Here is an 18,108-nt window from a genome sequence, read left to right on the forward strand (position 1 = left end):
GTAATCTTTGCAGCACGCTGAAAGGCCGCAGGAAATGATGAGACAGCGACAGTGTTTGGACAAGGAACTGCAAACTTCACACTTTCAGTTCTGAGCACGTAAATTTTAAGACCCGTGCGGCTCTTCCTCCCCGCCCCTCGTTTTCCGTTTGGGATAGAAGGAAGGCAGTTTAAAAGTTATTAATGCAATCTCTTTTTTTACGCAAATTTCGTAACTAATAACGATTGCTTTCGGCAAGCGACACGAAGAAAACCATTGTTTTCATAAAAGAATGCTAAATTTATGAAACAGACTTTACTTTTACTACAAAGTATGATTCAACGATAATCGGTTTATATCTACAGGCATTGCTGTTAGTAACCGGCTGGTTGAGACGTTTAACCGACACTGCGGGTTATTCTTGCGGACGAACGTGAATCTTAAACATTGTACATGCACGTTCACCAACAAGAGCGTGGCCTTCTCTCAGGCGCCGGGCGTCGGCAAAAAACCCCAAACAAGGCCAAGCAGCCATGAAAGACACGAGACTGCTGACTGCACTCTACCATCAAGCGGCCATCAGCCTCTAAGCCACAGCCTGACCTGGAAACCATCTCATCAGCTAAACAAAACATGAAACAGTAAACGTCGCACAGATTAAAAAAAAAAAAAAAAAGAGGGACAGCAAGGAATACAACCGTAAAGTTGAAAGCATAAAAAAGGAGACCATTTTTAAAAGCCTGCGGGCATCTGATTGCTGTCAGCGCTTTTAGAGCAAAACACAGCCGACAGAAGGTTCCTCAACGGAACCACCGCCACCCCCGTAACATCTTATCTCCGGCTTTAATCTCCCCGGAAACACCCCTGCCCGAACCCCCCTATTTGCCCAAACACTCCCTCATTTTTTTTTTTTACTTTTTCTTTCGGTAGAGACCCGCATTCATTAGCAACCCTAAATCTTCCAGCACTGACTGGCCATTTCATTAGAGCCGTCCATCTTCCAGACTACCCCACAACTATACTTTGTTCACCCCTAAGCTGATGATAGTGCAGTACAAGCTGTGCGCTCGTCGGACCAATCATACATCTCCCTTTTGTCACGTGATCACGCTCCTGCCAATAGACTAGCACTGAGAATGTGACCACGTGGCGGATGATAGACATGATTGCTCCAACGAGCCCGTAACTGAACAAGGCTCGCAGAAAGGACTCTCTTCCACTCTTTCATAAAAAGGGGGAGGGTAAAAAAGAGGAGGGAAAGGAGGGAAGGGGCACTCGTGTAATCTGTGTGGGGTGCCATTGTGCCGTGAAACCCAAGTCACTCTATAATCCCACCGTCTCCCCAGTTCCTTTCATATACGAATATATATCTAAGCTTTTGCTGGGTGTTTATGGTTCGATTCCGTTGGCATTTTTCTCTATCCGTTTATTTTTTGTTTTTCGTCACCGTACGGAGAGGCCGCCACTTGGCTTCCTATTCCGTTTTTTTTATTCATTTTTCATTCGCACAACACTCCAGTGTGGGAGAAAAACGGCAGTGCTAAGCTCCTTGTTGAAGACTAGTGGAGGCAATGTTCCAGCCCACCCGCGGTCAGAAAAACACACTCCATGTGTATTGAGCTCCGTGGGATGCCGTACGAAAAGATCCGAACACCAGACGTATTGGCGGATCCAGCAGCACAGAGATACACAATCCCCATCTCCCATGGCTTCTGCCAGCCCCAAGTCGTGGGAACCCGCATGTGAAAATAAATAAGTTGAATCTTGAGATCAGGACAGATAAGCTTATAACGTCCAGACGGTTTCAGAAGTACGGTCCTCGACTATACGTTGCTGTTTGTTTTTGTAAAAAGCAACCGCTACTAATGGTCTTTTAAATTTTTTTTTAGTTAACGGTATCTCACACAGGCGCACACGTCAAATTTAACTGGACTTGTAAGTGGACCTCATGTCCGGCCTCGTCCGAGACTCTTTGCGTCCTCCTGTCTTGCCTACCTGCAGATCCAAATCAAAGGACCCCAGTTAAGCCTTCATGTCCGGAAATCCCTCCTGCACCCTCCAGGTTTGTACCGGCCTATGTCCTGAACAGTTTAGAACCCTCGATGTACCGGGGCATGAACTTGCTCCCCACAGGCCCAGGTTCATCCAGGGCACAGATGCAGAGAAGCGAACATGGGCACCTCTGATACGAAGTTTTTTTTCCAGAAGGCATTCTGAACTTACGCATTTAATTTGTAATAGGACCCGTAGTTACTTTTTTTTCACAATTTTGCCGAATGTAGTACTTGTGGGTGCATATCTGGAGTGAATTTGTATACTCAAGTTACGATGGGCAGGAGTAACTCTGTAAAGAAAACAAACAATAAACGAGTGTTTCAAATATATCTGAATCGTTTCTTATAAACAGAGCGCTTCTACAACGCGCCAGTCATCCTTCCCAAGCTGCTAGACACACAGCTCGTAGAGTCCATTCTCTTTCAGGCTCCGGCTTACACTCGCCAAGGATCACAAACAGGATCACATCGAGAGCGCGCCCAACCGTAAGTCATGACACGGCCGCGGGGGAGGTCGCCGCAGGGGCCATCTGAAAATGGCCGCCTCTTTGAGCCGCCAAAATGGGGAGCACAAAGAAAAAGGGACACGTGCTCGCTCGCGTGACAAGCCACGTGCCCCCGGGAAGAAATGACGCGTCGTGGGAAACGGGGCGCTCGCGGTGCTCCCCAAAGTCCCCGTCGTGCAAAAAGGGAGCGGACATGCGGTAATGGGCTCAAAGTCGGGAAATATTGACAGCAGCGCCCGCCACGACTCAAGACGGGTCTTTGCGCGTGCGTGGGAGAGGGGGAGGGGAGCCCGCTTCCGGGCGCCGGAAGATGCGTCACGCTAACTTCCGGTCTGTCTGCTTCCGGTTTTGAGTGGATTCGCTGCGTCACTGTGAAGGTAGATACCGCATTACACAGATTTCTTTTTTCTTATTAAGCGAAGGCGAATGCGTTGCCTGTTGGTGCTCTCTTCTGTTTGTAGTCTCTTTGTGCCGCTATATTTACTTTCGGTGATATCATATCCTGTTTCGAGGACCGGGGAAAGGGTTCTTACTGGAGAATGGACAAAGGGATCAGCGGGGATTTTAGCTGAAGGATTTGCGATGGTCGTTTATCTGACTTTGCATTCATTATCAATGTAATAGAAAGTATTAACATAGCGCTACTCCGTAGAGCAGTGTCCGCACCAGGATATCACGATTGGCCTCGAAGCACGCTCCCTAGCGAGTGCCCTGAGTGCTTCCGTGGTTGCGGAATTCAGAGGTAGCACTGTGCTGAAACACCTAGTAGATGAACGTCGTACTTCACGTTACATTAATGAGGACACACAAATGAGTGTTTGCCTTTGACATTATAATGTTTTAGTAGATCGTTTAGTCACTCCCGATACGCTATCCGCAATCTGCTGCGACCTCCGCTACGTGTAGCGTAGCGGAATTGCGATTTCAAGTTTTAGTAGGACGTTTGTAATTCGCTACAGATTAGTACAGTGTTATGGTTAACGCAACGCCACTAGCGGCTCTATCAGGAAGGCTCTCGTAAAACGAACTTGCTCCCGACAGGTCCAGGTTTGTAAAGCAATTCAGTGTAATTTTTATTAACGTAGCTATTTGAATAGAATATTATTTTTTATCGCATATACTGCTTTTTCACTTTCCTTTTTTTGTAAGTAAATGATTCTTATGTTTGTAAATGAATCCAAATGACAGCCAAGCTGTCCAAAAGGACCCATTATCAGTCATGCGCCAAAGCCATTAAGGGAAAGCTTCAAAACTGACAACAACCATAGCCTCTCTGTTCTGTCATCGCAATCGGGCCTTCCTTTTACTGTTCACGGAACATGAAACGCCACAGAAATCGCTTGGATCTGCTTGCTCTCTCGCTTCTTTGGTAGGTTATGTCCTCACTACAAAAGCGGCCGAGCGGGAGGCCGCACCCTTCGTTCACAGCACGGATTGCGAAGATTTTTTTTTTTCATGGCCGTATTTAGAATGCTTTTTTTTTATATATATAATTCGCTACTTAATGCAGTCCTGGAACTGCTTGCTCGCGGCTACTTCTCGCAGCAGCAAGATATACTGAATTGAGGTGGCGATGCGGGCTTGTTGGTTCATGCTTAGTGGAATCGACACAGCGCACAAGAAACGAAGACAAAGGAGAAGGGTGTACACAGGAATCGCTTGTCCTGTGTACACCCCTCTACTTCGCCTTCATTTCTTGTGCGCTGTGTCGAATCCACTAAGCAAGATATAATCCGCCCAAAAGAACCGCAATCGTGAAGCGGACAGACGCGGCGTGGCAGCCACTTTGAATTGCGTGCCCCGCTGGCTCTTCCTAAAGCCACTAAATGAGCTACGCTTAGAGTAACGACACTCTTCCCTGGTATGCAAGTGGGCGCCGCCATCATGGTGCTTACTGCAGAGCAGACTTCACTGCAGATCGTCACGATTAAAAAATGCGACTTCCTCAGCTTTAGCTATAGTGTTTAGCAAGCTCAGGTGATATTGTTTTGCTTTGTCGCGAACTGTTTTAACATTTTTGGAAGAAGGAAAAGCGCTTCTTACTCGCAAGCGTAGCTTATTTAGTGGCTTTAGCTCTCCCTATCTCGCCAAGACTCGTTCTCGCAAGACCCACGCTAGGCAGCGCCTTACGTGCGCTACGTTTCTCGCAATTTTCGTGAAATAGCGCGCCTCCGCTAGCTTTGGCGGCTCCGCTCATTCTCCGCTAGCATCGCACATGCGCAGTAGTGACATGGCTCCAGCGTAAGGCGTAGCGGGAGTGACAAAACGGTCTGCTAAAACTCTCTATTCCTTCGAGCATTCGTGTCAAGGCTTGTATTCTCCAATAAAGCCGCAAAAACTACCCATGAATACTCAGTTACGCGTAGTTATTAAAAGGTGTTGTTTTCTTTCGCCTGTATACCATCAGCATATCGTGAACTATTCAGAGCACTGGTATCGGATTTGCGAAGGAGCTCTGACTTTCTTTTTTTTTTTCCACACCCCACCTTCGCCATCACGGATTCCTATATAGAATTAATCTGTCGCCTGGCTTACCTCAGCTGTACGAGGGTATCAACGAACGGGTGGGGTCTTCGCATAGTTTGCATATAGTATATACTCTATAGTTTCTTCAAGGAAACCAAAAAGCTTTCAAACACTTTAACTTGAAACTTTAACTAGATACCATCGAAAATAAATTCCATTTATGCGCTCCTTCCGCTACTGAGACGTGTGGATGTGGCGATTTCAAACAGATTCAAGGTCATATAACACTGAGATAGCAGTGATGCTTTAAGGCTGGTTCAAACATCTGCGACGAACGCGTTAGCTACGACTGCTTACGTGGCGACCGAAGCGACTGAAACGACCTCGCTGCACCGCGCGTGCACACTCCCGCAACCACTGAAACAAGCGCAGCAGGTCGCGAGCGCGACTGCCTCTTCTGCGCCGCCGGCCAATGTTTCCGCGGTGCCTCGAAAAAAGAGAGGACGCGCTGCCACTCACTGGCGTAAAAAACTGACATACAGTTTTCTATACTCTCAAGCTTTATTAATTTTTATTTTTACAGTGCAAGCATGCAGGGCTGAGTGAATAAAACAAAAAAGATAAAACTATGCAGCGCGCCGTCATGGACGATTACAACTTTAACGCTCGACATTACCAATAGTACAAAACTCACCACACGCTTTTTATACGATTATAGAAGTCGATGCAATTTTAGCAGCAATAGAGCAACGTTTAAATATCATTTTATGATCACATTGACGTTGTCAGCATTCAGAAATGCTAACACTATTCACTTTTTTTTCGGGTATTGAGAACGCCTGAACATTTGTGCTCTTCATACACGCCTTTAAACAGAGAACACACCAGTAATGCCTTGAACTTGAGCACACGCATGGGGTGAGTAAACTAAGAAATTCGGGCGATGTTCGACGACACGAATACTAAAACAGGACCACTGTAGTCGAGTTACGTAAACACGTCGGCACGAGCGTTTCTGGTGTCTTGAAGGTGCCTCCGCGAGATCGCCGCACGAGTATATGGATCTTTTCTTCTCGTACTGGTTTATCATCGCTCTAAACGATGAGAATTCACAGTCGAGCATAGCGCTCTACGCGGACCGATGAGCTTCCACCACACCGACCACGTGGACGATCACCACCGACGCCATGTTTTTCAGCAGATGGCAGGAACCACAACCGGCACGCAACGCGCGCGGCCGAGCTCTCCTCGACCTACGATTGGTCCAGGCTGCAAGATAGACAGGTGTGACCGGATAGTGTACTCGTCTGCTTGCGGGTACCCCCGATTTGCGACAGATGGCGCTGCGGCGAGAAGAAAAAAATTGGAATTGAATTCGCATGGAACTCTATGGGAGAGTGCGCAAAATAAACCGAGTGCACGACAGTCCTCCACTGAAAATCCACGAGAAATTACCTCCGTCAGTTTAGCCGGTCGCCAGCGTTCGCCCACCTGGAGTGAGAGTTCGCGGTGCTCGACATAGATGGCGCCACAGAAAAAGAGAAAACCGAGGGGGACACAATCCGGTCGCTCATTTGGCTCTCGTTTCACCACCTGTCTATCTTACACTCTGGATTGGTCTATCGGTGTGGCTGCTGCGTCCGTTCCCAAACGCAGCAAAAACGTTCAGCCCGGCTCAACTCCTTGCGTTGCGAACAAACACTAACGAAAAGGCCGTTTGGCGCTTCGTTGCACGGCAGCTCGTCGTTCCAACCGGTTGCATTCGTTCATAAAGGCTCGTTCACAAAGTTGCGTTGGAGTGCGACTGCCACCACTTGCGTCTTGTTGAGACTGCTTGCGTCGAGCTGTTGCTATGGCGACCTTTACGACGAGCCAATGGGGAGGCACTGTGCTGCACGACGTAACGAAGCGCAACGCAGTCGACGGAGCTGTGTAAACGGCCTCAAAGGGCGATTCACACACTTGCGTTGAGTCTTACTGAATGCGAGGGTTGCTATGCCAACAGCTGCGTCGGCAGCAGCTGCGTTGGAGCCTACGGAGGTTTTGCCATAGCAACCCTCGCATTCGGTCGGTCTCAACGCAAGTGTGTGAATCGTCCTTTTAGGCTGGTTCACACACTTATGTGAGCCCGACCGAGTGGGACTGCAACGGCTTGCGACGTTAATCATTTTACGGATTGCTATGGCGGCGGGATTTCAAGCAGCTTGCAAGCGTCATTGCTACCGAGGGGCGCTGTCGTAAAAGGCTTAAAAACCGGTTGTAGTCGCACTGGGTCTGACTCAACGTAAGTGTTTGAATCGTCCTCCGAGCGTAGCGGTCGCTCTGAACGGAAGTGTGTGAACGGGCCTTTATCCAATCGCGAGCTGATCACCTCACAATCGCCCGTGTCTTCGACTCCTATGCCATTTCGTCATTCTTTTTGCTATCAACACCACTCCTCGCGTAGAGGTGAATTGGTATTCTGGCAAAGCCGTTACTTACCTTTCAAGCACCAATCTCTCTCACTATTACTCTCTCTCTCCTATTTTATTTTTCTCAATTATTTTCTTTCTATCTCTCTATTTCTATTTTATTTGTCTCTAAAAAAAAGAATATTATGATAATGCCAGCACCTTTCTGACACACCGTCTGCCAATTTCCTTTTGTCAAGATGCATGTCATATTAGGAATGACAAAGAGCACCAGTTTCCTGGACAACCAAAAAACCAGTGAGGCACACGTTCCTCACAAAAAAGAAAAAAAAAGAACGAAATATCGTTCCTCGTTCCTTTCAATTTTTGGAACGCGTTTCCGTTACAAGTTCGAACTGTGAGAAAGGAACTCGTTCGCGTTACAGTTTAAAAAATTGGAACGTGCCGTTACATATATACGTTACATTTCTAATTTGCTGATTACCATGCTTAGTTAAATCCCGAAAATGTTTTTTTTCTTCTTTTCCTTCTATCCTATAAAATAAGACCACACGAATTTGAATGCCGTGTTGGATGATCACCTGGAGAAGAAAACAACCAGAAGCAGGGTTTGATTTGTTGATATATTCACTATTAAAAATATCAGCTTTTAACCATATTCATATTTGTAATGGGGGATTCAAACGAGCCAGATTTACCCTACATTGCATGAGCCTTTAACAACAACCTCACACGCTTCAATCTAGCAAAGTACCTTGTTTGAACCTAACAACAGTTGCCTTTCGATGTTTTTGTCCGCAAGACGAGCAACTGAAGGAGAGGGTACTGGCTTTTGGAACGTCAGTTTTGAAAACTACAAGTCTTTCTTCACGAAGGCTGGATTCGTTGTTCAGTTTGATGGTGGGACAAGCAGAGAGTGAATAAAGGATTTTTTTTTTTGTACCGTTTAAGTGTTTAATGTTCGGGATACAAGGGTGTGTTTGATGTCTGGTAACCTGTTCTTTTTTGTATCTGTAGGTCTCTTTGTGTAAGTTCAGTGATGGCTGTAGTCGGCCTTAGATTTCTGAGTATCCGTGGAAGCAAAATAAGTAGCTGAGTTTGAAACGTCTCTTTCTGTGTCTTTTCCCTTGGCTAAAAGTTTTGCTTTTTTCACCGCAGTCTCGGGCACTGAAAAAAGAGTCTGTCGACTAGCTGTCCCACACCCGACTGTCACGAAGCGAGGACCACACAAAGTAAACCTTAAGATAAATAACCAAAAAGTTAACGAGATCCGGCTCTTCGTAAAAATATTGTTCTTATACTTTTAGAATTTCTCTCAAAAAGGAACGCCGTTCCTTTTTGCGTTTCAGTAAAATGTAACAAAATCCCGTTCGAGTTCCACCGATGAAGAATGGAACGACGGCGTTCGTTCGTTCCTCCAAAAAGGAACGCGTTCCAGGAACGCCGTTTCGTACAACACTGCAAGAGACGGAGCGAATGCCACTCGGGTAACCGCAAAAGGCAAGCGCTTTGTAAGGCCAGGGGCGCACACGCCCAGGCACCTGCAAAATGCCAAACAGACAGGTTCACAGATAAACTACGCATAATAACAATATCGCAGCATCGCAGCCAGCTTACAAGCCACCTTCGGCAGAAGAGAAAAGCTTTCATCACGGGTCACGCGAACCACATAGCCAATATACCGTGAGAACTCACTGTCCGTGTCAATACTCCCTCATCGGGGGAGAAGAACTGGGCACCGTCCCTTATGAAAGAACCGCACGCTCGAGTGACCAGATATATACGCGTCCACATACGAGCGCAAGAGAACTTCTCAGTGTTGACACTGGCGCCGTGTTGACTCAAAAGGGATGGGAGGAGGGGAACAGGTTGGTTACTGGTGCCCAGGGACGAATCGACCGTCGAGGGCCTCGGGCGCTCTCGCGGGCGAATCAATAGCGTGCGACAGTTGCCCTCGAACGAGATTAAAGCTGAGTCACTGTCACTCGGGGGACACGGGAAAGCCATGGCCATTGCCGCACCATGTCCTCGTGTTTGCACGAGCTTCGTGAATCGAGAAAAGCCACCCTCCGGGCGAGATGGCATTTCCCCAACTGTCCCATCGCCCTGGAGCCTTCTTTTTATTGTTTTTTTTTAACAGAGGTTGTGTTTTATCAGCCGAATATTATGAGGACGACGTAATGAAAGACCGCCGCGAACAACCGTTACGAGGGACGCTGACATCGCGATGCATCATGACGTAATGAGACACCATGATGTCTCGTGACATCTTGAAGTCATGAGACGCCCTGACGTTTCATGACTCGAGACATCGTGACGTGATGAGATCAGGTAACTCGGTGACGCCACGTGAGGGCACGTGACACCATGAATTCTTGTGACGTCACAGTCATATGACCTCATGACGTCACGTGACGACACACTTACCATGGGACCAGCTCATTCGCAATACATTCTGTGCTTCCCGGCCTTTATCAAGCATCATCAAGCTACTGTAAGATTTTCTTTGTTCCTTCTCGAGGTCCCTCACTGGTTATTATGAGGAGCTCGTGAAGTCGATGTGGCGAATGACGAGCTTAGCTATATTAACACAACGCTTGCTGCATACTTATTGATCGTCCTTGTTAGTTGCATGTGCGAACTTCTCATCTCTTTTTGTTCCTATGTTCAGAGCGCAATTCATTTCCAACAGTCAGTCTGAGCGATATTGTTCACTCGCCAACATATTTAGCTGGTTTCTTGTCTGCGTATGAGACATGGTTTCGATGAACACATGTTCGTGATGTCCGGGGTTGCGCATGTGGGACTAGAACATATCGACAAAATAATGAAGAAAATTGCGCCATTAAGAACCCCCTACACACCTTGATTCGCATACGTTCTGAACTCGCGCTTGACCTGACGTGAGCCGCTATCAAAGCAAAGCCAGAAAGTTCTATAAATTGCAGATGCGATGAACGTCTCAGCTCCAAGCACCTGCATCCGCCCCACATCAAAGCGCATATCGCACCAACTACACGTCTCTCCGCACTTGGAGGCCACAAAACGGCCACTTCAGTGAGTAGGATTACAGGTTCGTGTAGCGATACGCTTCAACGCGGAAAGAAACAAAAATAAGTGAGAGAGAGAAAAAGAACATCACAAAACCGTTCGACCCCATAAATTTCCGTCTGGCACACAATCTTGGAGCGACCTTTAGCCCTCGCCCCGCCTTACGAGCAAAGCGAAGGGAACTCGTCCAGCGCTCCTCGGCGTTTTCTAATTACTGCTATCGTGTTGTTAATTTACTAATGACCCTTCGCGTAGCGTGCACGCGGTTCCGTCGACTTTAACTGTCTTTACGGCCTGGCAGGTGCCTCGGCCGTGCTGGAAGGCTGGATCCCCGCCCATCTGTCGTTAAAGGCTCTTCTCGATAAGAAGAGAGGAGGAAAGCGAGGGAATAAGCTACGAAGGCGGGGGCAAGAAGGGGGGGGGGGGGGGGGGGGGGTGTATAAAGAGCAAGAAATCGAGCGTTGCGAAGCCCCGCAACGCCCAACGAAGCGAGCGAAGCCGTAAAATCGGGGACTGCGCAGGTGCAGGATCACCGGCCTCATCCGCACGCTTGCACCACGATCGCCGCGTATTAGATGGTGTGGCACCCGTTCGGATAAGCGCCGGGCTCCATTTGTTCGACTATTATGAACAGCGGTCGCTCGATGCGAAAATTTCCAGCAGCAACATGGTGTGGGTTCGAAACTGTGGTTCGACCGATGCATTCTGTGTGTATACGCTTCCGCATTTCCTTGTATACATGTATGGTTCCTGGCCGATGCATTCTGTGCGCTTCCAGATTTCCTTGTAAACATGTATGTTTCCTGTAAGGCGTCACCGACTGGTGTGCTTACCGTGTCCAAAAAATGTGTACCTCGGTTTCCACCTGATGACGTCATAGAGGTGTCATGCTGTCGCCAGTTGCGATCCTGGCGGCGTCGCAACAGCTGTGGTGTATGTGGCAGACGCCTGTTCTGTTGCAGGTTGTTCTCCAATGTGACAGTCCACGGAATCTTACGAGTCAGAAGTTGGGACGCTGCGACGACAGCGACACTCGCGTTCGCTCGCGCTTTTCGCCAGTATTTCTACGACCAACCGCCAGGGTCGCGACCTTCAACAGCGTGACACTCCGGCTTTTGTGATGTCATTTGTTACCAGTTCGGGACCGCTTTTGATGTGTGGGCAGCATAGGACGCTAAACACACCAGTCGTGGACGCGCTCCAGGCACTATAACACGTGCGTCCCCAAGTGATTCATGTTGATGAAAATTTGCTAGATTATTTACGCACCTAAGATTGTGAACATTCAGATGACGTCAAAGGTACGATTTCGGATGGTCAATCTCTGATATCGTCACTGCCGTCCAGACAAACTTGGCGGGACTATTTAATCACAAAACGTGGGGATATTTCACATACAGCAGTTGAAGCTTCAAGTAGTAGAGGTAGCCAATGGAGGCCTTTAAATATCATAGATGCGACCTCCAGAACCACCTATTTAGCTTTTTTTTAAATTGTATATGTGCGTCTGACGATATGTGATGAAAGATTTTCACAGACGCTATGTTCGGATACGCCCCGGGTTAATTACACCGGCGAGCGGAGTGATTTCAAGCTTCTCCACGGTTCATATAGATGAGCACTATTATAGTTTTTTTAAACATGAATTGATAATTTTTAAAGACATGTCAACCAACGCAAAGAAACAAGGCTCAAACAAGTTAAGTTCAATTGGTTGTGATGTCAAATAATAATCTTCTCGGGCTAAGGTTTACTTCTGAGTCTTCGAGACACGAGACACCTCTGAAAGAACACGAGTTTCCGCGCTCGCTAGCGATCGTTCCTTAAACCGACGTGACGGTATCTCGGACATCCCCCATTAAAGGGTATTATCGCAAAGAAGCAGAAGACGATGCGCCGTTCCGCCTGTCCGGTTTCGCGGAGCGTGAGCTTCCAGAAGCGTGAAGAGTCGCTCGTGACCGTTGGTGGCCGCACGCGAGGGCCAAAAAGAAATGGCGCCTTGGCGTGCCGTGCCTCTGTTGTTATCGCTTCGCGGCTATCACGTCTTGCCGCTCGAATCGTGATCACGCCGTTCCTACTATTAACGGCGGTGGCGGCGGCGGTGAGTGGTGACTGGGATACTCGTATGTTCGCGAGAGATTCTACAGGTTGCCCCATCGCCCATCCCACCCTGACGTGGACCACAACGGAGGCTACGGGACAGCTGGACCAATCCATTTGCATGTGCAGCATAGTGCGTCCACGCCTTATCAGTCTGCAGATGACCCGGCTCTCTTGAGACCCGAATGTATCCGTCATTAGCTCAACCAATTAAACTTTAGGATTGCATCATTGCCTGTGTGTAGGATCTGGGCCTGCTTGTTGCTGTGGGCTTGCTGTCCGCTCCATGCTGGACCGAATCGTTGCGTATGTATTTTGCCTTCTGGTCGGCGAGTTAGCTGGCTTGAGATGATTCATGTGGTAATGGTCCCCCTGCTTTGGATGCAAGCGGCCATCGGCAAAGGCTCGCTTGATCGTGTGCGTGGAAACTTCGCGTTTCTTTCAACACACTGTTGATACTGTGGTGCTTGTTGCTTGAGGGTTGCGAATTTGTTTGTTGTCGCGACCGAGTGAATAATTTGGCTTTTCTTTCGGTGTGATTTACGTCCTACTTTGGCACGCTTGAGCGAGCTCGCGGCCCGTTGGTAGGTGCTATCAGTCTTGGTTGAATAGCGGAGCCTCTCGGAGCTGTCTTGCCCGAAGGCCTGGCATCGTCGTGACCTCCGTAAGAACTGTTTGGATCAAGAGGAGGGAAAGCACCAATTTTCCATCTCGTTCATTATTATCTTATGATAGGCCCAGGCTAAGCTGAAAAGTCATAGGAGTGGATGAGAGGTCATACGAATAGACCGATCTCACCAAGCGTTCAGCGCATGAGTGACGCCGCCATAACTTTAGTTCACAGGAGGCATGCTGCAGTGCACGAGGCGGCTCCTGCCGTCACGTGCTCTTCGCGCGCAGAGCTCCAGCGAGGTTGTCGCACGCGCAGAAAGACCAAAGTTCCCTCGATGAATTGCGGCAGCGGTGGCGTAGGCAAACTTGCTGGTGAGCTAGGTTTATTGCGTATGCGACTTAAAAATGGACGTGAAACGAGAAGACTGTGCAAATGTCTACGAAAGTAATGCACATAGGGATCATTTGAAACAGACACGAAGTTGCCGACATACTGTTTTATTCTTTTTGCCAGGTTACATCGTCCTTGCGATGACAAAACAAGGCAACAATGAGCTAGAAGCAGAACTATGAAGGCGAGCTGATTAGGAAACGACATAATGTAAATCTTGTTCATAGAGCCTTGACGAAGGTTATCATGTCAGGCGGCGCGGCAGCAGGTGTCTGCTGTTGGTGAGGTGTCTAAGCTGGAGGTTAGTCTGGCTGGGTTCCGTCAAAACTTTGCCGCCGCCCATCTTTAGTCTTTCCTCTTTCCTGTTTCTCTGGAAGGCTATTTAAAGTTGGTCTTTTGCAAATAAACCCAGTTGCGTTTGATATTTCGTGTCGTCTTGTCAGTTATATTATTTCTCCGTGTTTCAGTGTTTAAAGCCTGGCTCACACAGCCCTGTTTTCTTACGTTACGTTACAAAACCTTACACTTGCTTACGGCACAAGTCACCGGGACATGTGCTTTAAAAACAAGATGACTACCAGCTCAAGCAGAGAGCTTGTAATGTTACATTCGAGACACAAATGTTTCGGTGACTTATACGTAACGTAAGAAAACGTAAGAAAACGTTGCTGTGTGAACCAGCATTTAGACCATGATGTATCAATGAGGACTGCAGCCGCGATAAATAAATATATATTATGTCGTACCCGCGTAAGGAGTCTTAACCTTGTAAGGACACCGTGAAAAACGCGTTTTGATGCCTTTCACATTATAAGGTAAAACTCCGCGATTACCTGCAACATCGTTTGTCAAGACACGATGAAGACCAAATTGACCTCATGACCAATTCGAAAGAAATAAACGGTCGTTCGTTCTCTACTGTTCTGGGCGGATGTGCTCAATTAAAGTTTCCCACTTACCCTTTGAACCTATATATGTTCTTCTAGGGGCAGGGTCCCATTGGACCGACAAGCCTTGACTTTCGCAGGTCGACAAAACAAACTGAACTTTTCGGCGATATATCCAACCCTTCGCAGTCTACTAAAGCCAGATTCTCACCATTTGTTTTTACTACGTTTGACTATTGGCGACGTGACCGATCGAAAGCGTCGCGGTGGACGGCCCTCCACGATTGGCTGAATGCTGAATATGACGTCAGCAAAGGTTTCCCCATCGACGGAAATAAGAGCAATGTAAGAACCTCGATTTAGACGGTGTTGGCAGTACAGGTTTAACAGCGCAATGATTCCCAGCTTCCACCATGCTATCTACAAACACAATCGAACTTGTTGTTCACAGGGTAATGACGTCACGAGAGGTAACCACAGGAGGGCGGCACCCAAACATCTCACCGCTAATAGGCGGTTGCAAGCAAGGCGTCTGGCCGCCGCCATCTCTCTGCTCTTGCTGGCAAGCCCGTGCACCTGCAAGGTTGTTAAAGCATTGTTCACGGGCACGCTGCATGTGCTTGCACCCACGGAGCACCAGTCTGGCCCCCTGCTTGCCATTGTCTAAGACGATGGCAAGCATGGCGCCCAAACTGGTGCCCATTGAGTGAAAGCATGTGCAGCTTGCGCGTGAACATAGCTTTAGCAAGCTTGAAACTGCACGGGCTTGCATGTCCGCAAGACCAGAGACATGGCGGCGGTCAGTGGCCTTGCTGGAAATCGTCTATACTTCTTCTGAGCTGATGTTTTACCTCATGCTAGAAGTGAGAATGCTAGAAGCGCGAACTCATAGCGTTGGCAACTGCCATTAATGCATGGCAGCTTGTGCTGGCGAGTTGTGCCCTAGAGCAAAGAGCTCGAGCTTGTAGCCTTTGCAGCGGTGCATCTAAGGTGAAATAGAATATAGACCTTTCAAAGAAAGGGTTCCTAGCCTGTTTCATTTTCAGTGTTCGTGAGTATGATGTGTGATTTGTTTGCTTTCCGAAGCTACGAACGTGCGCGGTCTGGGCTGATGACTTCGAAATATTGGAGTGGTGTATAGGTTGAGAAGACTGACGTCAAGTTAGGTAGGACCGCGAGTCACCGAGACATCTGTGTTTCGAATAAATAGCGGTAACTAATACAATGAATAGCGTGGCACCCACATAAGGCGCACCGATATCTGTATAGTGTAATAGCCCAATTTCCTAACAATTAAATTATCTTTGAGGTTGTGGCGATATCGCTAGCTCAAAGATGCAGTTTAAAAAAAAAAATCATTGAAAGGTTTTCCAGTGTACTGAAATACGGGGTAGTCTTCGGACCGACGCGGCTCGGCAGTGGGAGCTTGTGAGGCTACGCCTGTAGACAATAATCGTGGCGCTGCAGTCGACACGGCAGCAGAACGTCGCTGCAGCCCGCACGTGCAGCCGCGAGTGCACGCGGATCACGCGCATAACCACCATCATACTGACCCTACTGCAGCTGCGCCGGTGTCGACACCTATCGCGATCTACACCACACGCCTCACGCCAAGCCGCTCCGGTTCCAACACTACCGCGTATACTGGTACACTGTAGTTAAAGGGACCATGAAATGATTTTTCAACTTCTTCCATAGCTTTTTTCTCAACTCAAGAACAAAATGAGAAATCATGCGATCATGAAGTGCTTGGGCACCGGTACGATGACTCCAAGCTTTCACCGTCCTTCTTACATGGAACTTTTCATGATAAGTGCCCTCACAGCACTCATTGGCCACGAACGCGAACTCAAAAATTCGTCGACGGATTGTTCTGTCCCACGCGACTCCCTCACTCGACCGGAAAAGCTTCCCTTGCCGGTAGAAAGGCATACTCTACGTCACGGCCACGTGATTTCACATGTTGGTGGCCGAGTCCGGTCGAATCAAGAAGAAAAGCAGACGTGAGCTTTCATCTTTTTGCGGTGCAGAACTGGAGGCAATAAAACAAAAACTGATTCCTCCTCCGGATTCTATGAACATTGAGAACGAATTGGGGTCTTCATTTGAGAAAAAAACTGAAAAATCATATCATAGTCCTTTTAAACGTGGTCAAAAGACTGTATGAATGGGCTTTTATCCCCCAAGATATACTTTTTGTAGCATATTGGTGAGGCTAAAGCAAGGCAAAACTCCCTTAAAGTCATTGTACCCTGTGAAAGTAGCGACATTGAATTCCCTGTCTGCTAGCAGGACACAAACATACACTAACATGCATGCAGCCGAATTGAACTTCGGAAGTCCGGTCGGTCTCTGTTGTCATGGCAATTGCAATTTCGGTCCTTTTAAATCCTCGAAGCTCCGAAAGGGTTGTTCTGAACCAGCAACGCCAAGACCGCTATGGAGCGTCTTCGTATACTGAAAGCGTTCCTCGCCAATACGGAGTTTTAGAGAACCGTTTTCGCACGTCCGATACGGTACGATGGGCCCTACGGTACGAACTGCGCATGCGCTAGCACAGAAGACTTGCACATGCGCAGTTCGTACCGTATCGGATTTGCAAAAACGGTTCCCTAAAACTCCCTAATAGAAGCTTCTTTTGCGCTGTGTATGTAATCAACTTATCAGCCTTACGAGGATGTTTTGTTTCTTGCGTATTTTAAGATAAGAAAAAATATTTTTCAATGTCGCAGAGCACCAAGGCCGCAGGGGTAGCCTGTGCGAAGATGTGCCCTTGTCGCCGGTGTATGGATAAAAAAAATATGGGCATACAAGAGATGTCTTTATAAAGCGACCTGTCACCGTGTATTTGAATCGGCTCACCGGGAATGGAGAGGTCAAGAAAAAACGTATTGCCCATTTTATAGACCAAAATGGCGACCATACGAGGAGTTTGGCGCTACTTTCCTAGGATCCGGTGAATTTAGACCGACCTGCTGTATACTGCTAACTCTGCTGAGCCCAAATAAATAATGGTGTGGCGTGTAAAAGGCTCGTGAAAGCTCTTCGCCGGGCCGCGGTCGCCGGCGGCGGACTCAGCTATGACGGCCATTGAATTTCAGGTGTACATCGAAAATTAGATACCTCAATCATACGGACATTTTCTGGGCTTGAGAGGTTTTCGTGAAAAAAGAAGGTTCCTGGTTTTCTCCGTCATTGATATCCCTAAATTTCCACAAATTTCGTGAACACTCAAGGAACCTTGGCTACAAACATGACCGAGATTTGTATTGAAACCGTTATATTTGTCAACAAATACAAAAGAACACACAGAAACGCGGTTTTCAACAAGGGTATAGTCTCAGTTTGGTGAAAAACGGTAAACACCGTGATCTGATAGAAGAAATGCACCTTGTAACAATTTCTACTTTATGCATCAGCATTCATAACACCGGCAACAAAAAGAACGCGTCTTTGAGCAAGACCTCTACACGGCATCACCTATTTTGCGCTACATTGCCAATCAAAGCTAGCGTAGTTTCTCCAATGATCCATATCTCTCAAAGCTAGTTGAGCGAGGGCATTCGAATGAGACACAAGACAAAGCTCTCACAGGAGTTCGGAGCTGCAGCGATGCGCATGCTATGCTAGTCTTGACAATCTATATACAAC

Source organism: Ixodes scapularis, unplaced genomic scaffold (genome assembly GCF_016920785.2).
Source record: "Ixodes scapularis isolate PalLabHiFi unplaced genomic scaffold, ASM1692078v2 PGA_scaffold8__174_contigs__length_109621045, whole genome shotgun sequence".
NCBI lineage: Eukaryota > Metazoa > Arthropoda > Arachnida > Ixodida > Ixodidae > Ixodes > Ixodes scapularis.